Raw genomic sequence first — 7,511 nt, 5'->3', positions numbered from 1 at the left:
TAATATACAAACAAGTGAATGTATTTTTCAAAGTTCTTTTCATTTTGTCAGTTAAATTTAAACAGAATATACACTGTCCACTGAAAAATGTTTATACAGAATTTTGTTTATATAAAGAGAAGATACACAACTATTTATAAATACATATTCAGTAAACTGTATTTTATTTTATATATTGTTTCAATGGCAACTTAATAGAAATAAGCTTATTAATTGTGCTACACATAATATATACATAGGATTGTTATTAATTTTTCTTATAAATTTTTTCTCTGAGAAATGTACATTTAAAAAATTATGAGTACTAGAAAAATTTAAAAAAGAAAAATAAATAAAAATTATGAGTACTGAGGATGGTGTTTTCAAAAATATAGTCTGTGAATGTAATTAGTTCAAACAAAGAAAACACCTTTTATAAAACTGAAGTGGAAAAAGAAACAAATAGTAAACGTGATAAAATTATATATCTCTATATCTCTATATCTCTTTAGCTCTCTCTCGCTCTCTCTCTTTCTCTCTCTCTCTCTCTCTCTCTCTCTCTATATATATATATATATATATATATATATCTCCCAGCCTCAGGGCAAGAGATGGTTGAGTTGTTTAAAGTCGCATATGAACTTCACAGCTGCAACAGTAGCAAGAGAATATGATATCTCATGTGTCTCCTCATTATTCATTCAAATTCATATGACTTTTAAAACCAGGCTCATACTCTAATTGGTGTGGGATCAAGTTCTCTGCAACAATTGCTAATTTATTTTCATTCTAAGACTCACTCTGGGATTTTATGCTCTCATACTTTTAGTAGAAATAAGAAAAAAAAAATGAAATTCATAGAGCTTGCTTTATTAACCAAAGTTGGCATAGTCATCTTGTTGGGAATTGATTTTATCTTTCTCATGGTTGTTTTAGTCAAAAAGTTTCTCCTAATTTCCTCCAGAAATTGATTTTTGTATTTAAGAAAATACAATGAAAGATATTAGATTGCTAAATGCAAACAGAATATGCTTATTCAAATCGAAACATATCATTCATGTGATGGATTGAATTGTGTCCTCCAAAAAAGACATAAGGAAGTCTTGAGTCCATCCTGCAAGTACCTGTGTATACAACCCTAGTTGAAATTATAATCTTTGAAAAAGGCATTAAGTTAACATGAGATCATTGTTAACTAAACCAAATATTGAACCCATTGACATTCTGTCAATTGCATGTCATAGTGATTGCCCATTGAGTTGTCTGTCATTATGTTTTATGGTTTGGGGGTGGGGTTTGCTTGGTTTTGTTTTGTTTTCTTTTTTTTTTTTTTTTTTTTTTAGTTTTTGAAACTATGAATTTTAATAGGAATATATTTCCTAACTCTTCTCTCAAAGAATCTGGTAAAATCAGCTGCTGACCTTTGGGTTGGCACCTCAAAATATAAACCACCATGAAATCAGTAAAATAAGTGGTTAAATGTTTTATTGCTAGTCAAAAATTTGTTAACTTAAACCCAGTAAGAAGCTCTAGTTAACTAGACTTCATGATATGATAACAAAAGCCTTGAAACCACTATCAAGCAGCTTTACACCCATGAATTCAACCATGAACTGGTAATTGCACTGTCAACCCAAAGGTCTGCACTTTGAATCCACCAGTGACTCCATGGGAGAAAGATGGACAATCTCCTCCTACGTGATTTACTACCTCTGAAAACTCATTGGTGAGTCAGCTGCGGGTCAATTCTTACGTCATGAACACAAAAACCAACCCTGTGCAAACTTACATCAGGGATAACATGAGACTATTCCCAGGTCACCAAAATACAGTATATAACTCAATACAGTGAGTAATATGTTGGAGTAAAAAAATGAATGAATGGAATCCCAAAATCTCTGTAGATGCTCATTGAAATGAAAAATAAACAACCTAAATTAAAAAAAAATAAAACAAATACTCTGTACATAATTGGATCTTAAAAAAAAAAACAAACCAAAAACCCAACATTCATTGAAGTTGACTCAGAATCAACTGATATCTGACCCTCCATTGATTTCCAAAACTAGAAACCACACAGAGGGATACCACACTTTTTTCTCCCATGACAATTGTTATTGTGGCTGTGTTGAAATTGGCTCACAATTCACCCTCGAGTGGGCTTTCAGAGGCTTAAGTCTCACTGGAGAAGATTGTCCAGATTTCTCCCATAGAGCATCTGGCAGATTTGAACCACACGTTTTTGGAATTGCAGCACAGATTCTTATCAGTAGACTGCCATTGTTTACCCACGGGGCCACTAGTGGGTTTAAAACTCCATAAGCTTGGTCATTGAGTTAGCATGGACTCCCTGTGGTGTTCATGGCTCCTTCATCGAGAACATAATGTCTTGATTTAATCTGAGTCATGAGTAACACTGCTATGAACATTGTTGTACAAATCTCCATTTGTGTCTCTGTTTTAATCTCCATGGAAACAGTTTCAATGTCTAGCCACAACCTAATAGATTGAGAAAGTGTGGTATATTCATACAAAGGTATAATACACAACAGCACTCAGGAGCAATGGTTTTGAAAAATAAAACTCGGGAAAGAGTGAATAAAGTAACTCAGTCCCATAAGGACAAATACTGCATAAGACCATTATTGTAAAAATAGAAGGATAACTAGTAAAACGTGTAACAGGGTCCAAGGGGAAAGGGGTGGGAGCAGAGATGTGCGGATGGGGAGGGACAAAATCACAGGGGCGTACAATTTGGTGGGTGGAGTGAGGGGGTAAAAGAAATAAGAAAGATTCAGCAGGGACCTGAAAAGATGGGACAATGGTGAACATAGCTCTATGGTGATCAATTTTATAAAACATAATGTATGGGAATAGAAGTATGAAACATTATGTCAATGAAGGGGTGTGTGTGTGTGTGCAATCTGCATAATAAAAAAATCTGAGTGATGTCTTTGTGTAAGAAGAAAAGAGACACAAAGAAAAAAGACAGACATGTAATGGTATATCTATAATCCAGAGATTCTAGAAGTTACTCAGTGCTGAAAGACATAAGAATCTCCTCCTGCATATCTAGAGAGATACAAGATCTTCTGAAGACTAGAAATTTCAGAAATACAAATAGGAGAAGCCTTATTGACGCAGTGGCCAAGTGCTCAACTGCTTACCCAAAAAGCTTATATTTCAAATGCCCCCAAATTCTCCATGGAGGAAATATGTGGCAGTGTACTTCTGCGAAATTGCAGCATTGGAAATCTATGGGGAAATTATACTCCGAACCAGAATAGTGTCTTTGTGACTCAGAATTGTGTAGATAGTGTCAGATTTTTATTTAATCTTTATAGAATCTGCCCTCTGGTGGCATAGTCTGTAGGTAATTGTGTTGCTAATTTAAAGTTGATACCTCTCTGGTGCTTCAAACCCACCAGAAGCTAGGGAAAAGAAAACTAGGCTTTGATTCCTACTCCATAGCAGTAAGTGGGGTTGAGTTTTTCCTTCTGAGTAGATGGTTCGAATTACCAAATGTCTAGTTACTAATCGAGTGTTTAAATACTGTATCACTTCAAACAAACACAAACTCATTGCCACTGAGTCACAATCAACTCATTAGTGATCCTCTAGTAGGTTTTCATAGGCTTTAAATCTCAGGGGAGGTGATTTTCTGTTTTTTATTCCCTCTCAGAATAGCTGTGTGATTCAAACCTCTTGTCTTTATGTTGTCAGCTCAATTCCTTACCTATTGGCCACCAAAACTTCCACTGTGTCACTATAGCTCCATATTTATTTATCTAGTGTTTATTCATGATTTAAAACATATAAGCGATATATGATAGGGTATTATAGTTATCACAAGAGTCCAGAACTAAGGTTGCATAGTGGAGTGTACTTGGGGTGGTGGGAAGGGAGCAGGGGGATTGTGTACCATGAAAGAATTTTACTTTTCAAAGAGAGGAGTGAACTGCGGGTGGGGGTGGGGGAGAAAGTGTAACAGGTGGCAGGGAGAAAAGTGTTAACAGTGAACTAATGGAAATCCAAAATCTCTGCAAATGTTCATTAAAATTATTATAATAAAATTAAAAAAAATGTATTGGGTAATGTTGCATCACAATTATGATAATCTGGCTTTCATATCTTTGTTTATTGTGATCTTGTAGTTTAGTGATTTGTACAGCATATGCTGTCATAGCATGTGATGCGTTGATGTTATCATTTTCAGATATTCATTAACAGATATTTAGATTAAATACTTTCAACTTGCAGAGACAAATTTACAGGTATATAAATTTATAAAATAATAATGGTAGTTGTTTTTGTTATGTGCCATTGAGTAACCTGCAACCCATAGTGACCCTATTCACAGTAACTCTGAACTCTGCTCTGTCCTGAGGCCGTCACACAGATTTTGACACACCAAGCCCCCATTGCCCCAGTTACTGTATCAGTCCATCTTTTTCAAGGTCTTCCTTTCCTGTGCTGTCCCTCCATCCTTCCAAGTATGATGTTCTTCTCTAAGGACTGGTCTTTCTGGGCCACATGCCCAAAGAATGTGAAACAGAGCTTTAAAATCCTAGCCTCAGAGATAATTTTTTGTTCACCCTCTCCAAGACACACCTGTTTGTTTTTTTGTCAGTCCATCGTATGTTCAAGACTCTTCTCCAGCACAACTCAAAGGCATTGATCCTTATTCTATCATCCTTAGTCATTGTCTAGCTCTCTCAATCATAACAAGTAATTAAGAAGACCATGAACTGGATTAGGTGAACTGATAACAAAAGTAGCAAAACCTCATTGTGTATGTGTGTGTAATGGAATCTATAACCTAATAATTGAGTAGAAAATATTCACATTTTTAATCCATTTCAAATAAAGTTGATTTACTAGTATATGGAAATTATTGAATGATATCATTGATGTTACACACAAGTACAATTTTGTTGAAGAAAATCCAAAACCATTTGTAGCACTGCTGATGTCAGATTATTTTCTGAAAGCATAGAACGCTATAAATATGTTGCACATTGTTATTGTTAAGTGTTATCGAGTCTTAGACAATTCATAGCAACCCTAAGAACAAAGACCTTAACACCTGTATAACGTTCATTGTTTCTCTAAGTTCATATGTTTTCTGGAGGCAAGCTATTTTGGAAGTGGATGTCACTGCTGCTTCCAAGCCTGTTTTAACAGAGGATCTCCATCAAACACTGTCCACAGTGGGTAACCATTATCACATTAGACACATCAGTGTCACAGTGTTTGGCATCACAACAACCACGAGTTACCTCTGTCATGTGATTTTTTTTTAGACTATGCAAAAATATTTGCCTATGTGAATCACAAAATTATACATAACATTTCAAAGATTGAGAACTCTCGACATTTAATTGTGTTCATATAGAATTTGTACGTTGGTCAAAGATGGTCAGAGAGAAACAAAGACTACTGTGCATTTTTATATCAAGAAAATTTAAGCAAGAGTTTTAGCCTTTCACCATTTTCCATCTATTTGCTGAGAAAATATTCTAAGAATTTAAACCATGTAAATATACACAGCAGCAGGATTAAAGCAACAGTGATTAAAATACTGAAACATGCAGATGATGAAACCTTGTTTATAAAAAGTGAAGAGGACTTGAAACACTTAATGAGGAAGATCAAAGACTATAGTCTTCAGCATGGATTACATCTCAAAATAAATGAAACAAACATCCTCACAATTACACCAAGAAGTAGCATCATTAAACAAAGGAAAGATTGAAGTTGTGTAAGATATCATTTTAATTGGATCCACAATTAACGATGATGAAAGCAGCAGTAAGAAATAAAGTGTCTTCAATCGAGAGAATATGTTATAGAAAACCACTTTAAATAAAGTATTAAAAAACAAAAATGCAAGGAATAAGATGACCTTGCCCAAGTCATGACATTTTCTCTCACCTCCTATGCATGTGAATGGTAGATGATGAGCAATGAATACAAAACTATTGATGCTTTTGGATTGAAAGTGGTAAAGAATGTTTAAAAACCATGAACTGGCAGGAGAAAGATTGATCTTGGTGGAAGTTCAGCCTGGGTGTTGCTTACAGTGGAAGATGTAAAAATTTAATGTCTCTTAGACATACTATTTATTAGTAGGGACTTCACCTTACCAAGAGACAGATGCTCAGAAAGTAGATGATTAAGAAAAAGACTTGACTTTCAAGGAAATGAATCAACACAATGTCTGCAATAATGAGTTCACCTTGAGTAACAGTTGTTAGGACGACACAGAACTGGGCAGGGTTTTGGTCTGTTGTACATACAATTACTATGACTCAGAACTGACTTTAACACCATCTACTTCTAAAAAGTCACCATCATAAAAAGTCTTTGAGGCCACACAGGAATCACTCCATGTCAGATTCAACTCATTGCTCAATGAGGTGGGTTCATCCGGAAAGTTGTTGTTGCTGTATAATTGAACTGGGAACCAACTTGTAGATGAGCATCTAGCAGGTTTTCAGAGGCAATAAATCACATGGGAAAATATAGCTCATCTTTCTCTGTCAGAACAGCCAGTAGATTAAAGTTGTGTGCCTTTTTGGCTTGGCAGAACAATCCTTTAATCTGTTACATACACATATACTTATAGTTTAAAACTAGAATTATTGTGTAGGAGGAAATATATTTTAACACCATTACAATTGTATAGAAGCTAATTATATGTATTGAATAAATGTATATTTGATTATTTACAGGAGCTCATGATTTTGATAGAGTGAAATCCACTTTCTAAAACATTATCATCATGTTTATAAAAACAAAAATTTAACATCTCTTCAGTTTTTCTGTTTACAAGTGGATTTACTATAGAAAAAGATTCCTAGTAGTTTACTTTCTTATAAAGCAGGAAAAAGCAATCTCTGCATTAATTTATTCTAAATGACACACTGGGCTTGTTCAGTAGAAATTACTACTGATACAATTTACCATGTATAATTATTTCATTAACATGAAATAGTGAGGGAGGGGGTAGTTAGTGAAAATCATTTTTTAAAAGCTATTTTTTTCAACATAGGTCTCTCTCTCTAGCCTATGGATTGAAAGGCCTGACTTTTTGAGGTACATTAAAATACTTGTCATAAAAGCTATTACCACAGAGGGGCTTTCCAATTTTCATCATGAAAGATTAACTCAGTATAGCATGCCAAATCTAGAACATGGCAAAAATAAAATAATGTTGATTAGCATTCACAGTAAATGCATATGTTTTACATTTACTGTGAATCTTTCACAATTATTGTAACCTTTCACAAGTGTTTATCAACATGCTTTCCTTCCAATACCTCTAAGTAGATTCATACCACCCAACTTTTGATCAGTATCTGGATTAGTAGCCATTTCTGACAACCACTGATTTCTGACTAACATGAGAATAAGAATAAATTATTATCAAAATATGTTTATTAATTGAGTAGTATTGACATTTTTACAAAGTTAAATATTTCTAGCCATGAGCACATACATTCTTCCACTTAGATTTTCTTTTAGTTTCT

Source organism: Elephantulus edwardii, unplaced genomic scaffold (assembly GCF_000299155.1).
Source record: "Elephantulus edwardii isolate Elephantulus edwardi_28Jun2011 unplaced genomic scaffold, EleEdw1.0 scaffold00392, whole genome shotgun sequence".
Taxonomy (NCBI): Eukaryota; Metazoa; Chordata; class Mammalia; order Macroscelidea; family Macroscelididae; genus Elephantulus; species Elephantulus edwardii.
This window is presented reverse-complemented; position numbering follows the sequence as displayed.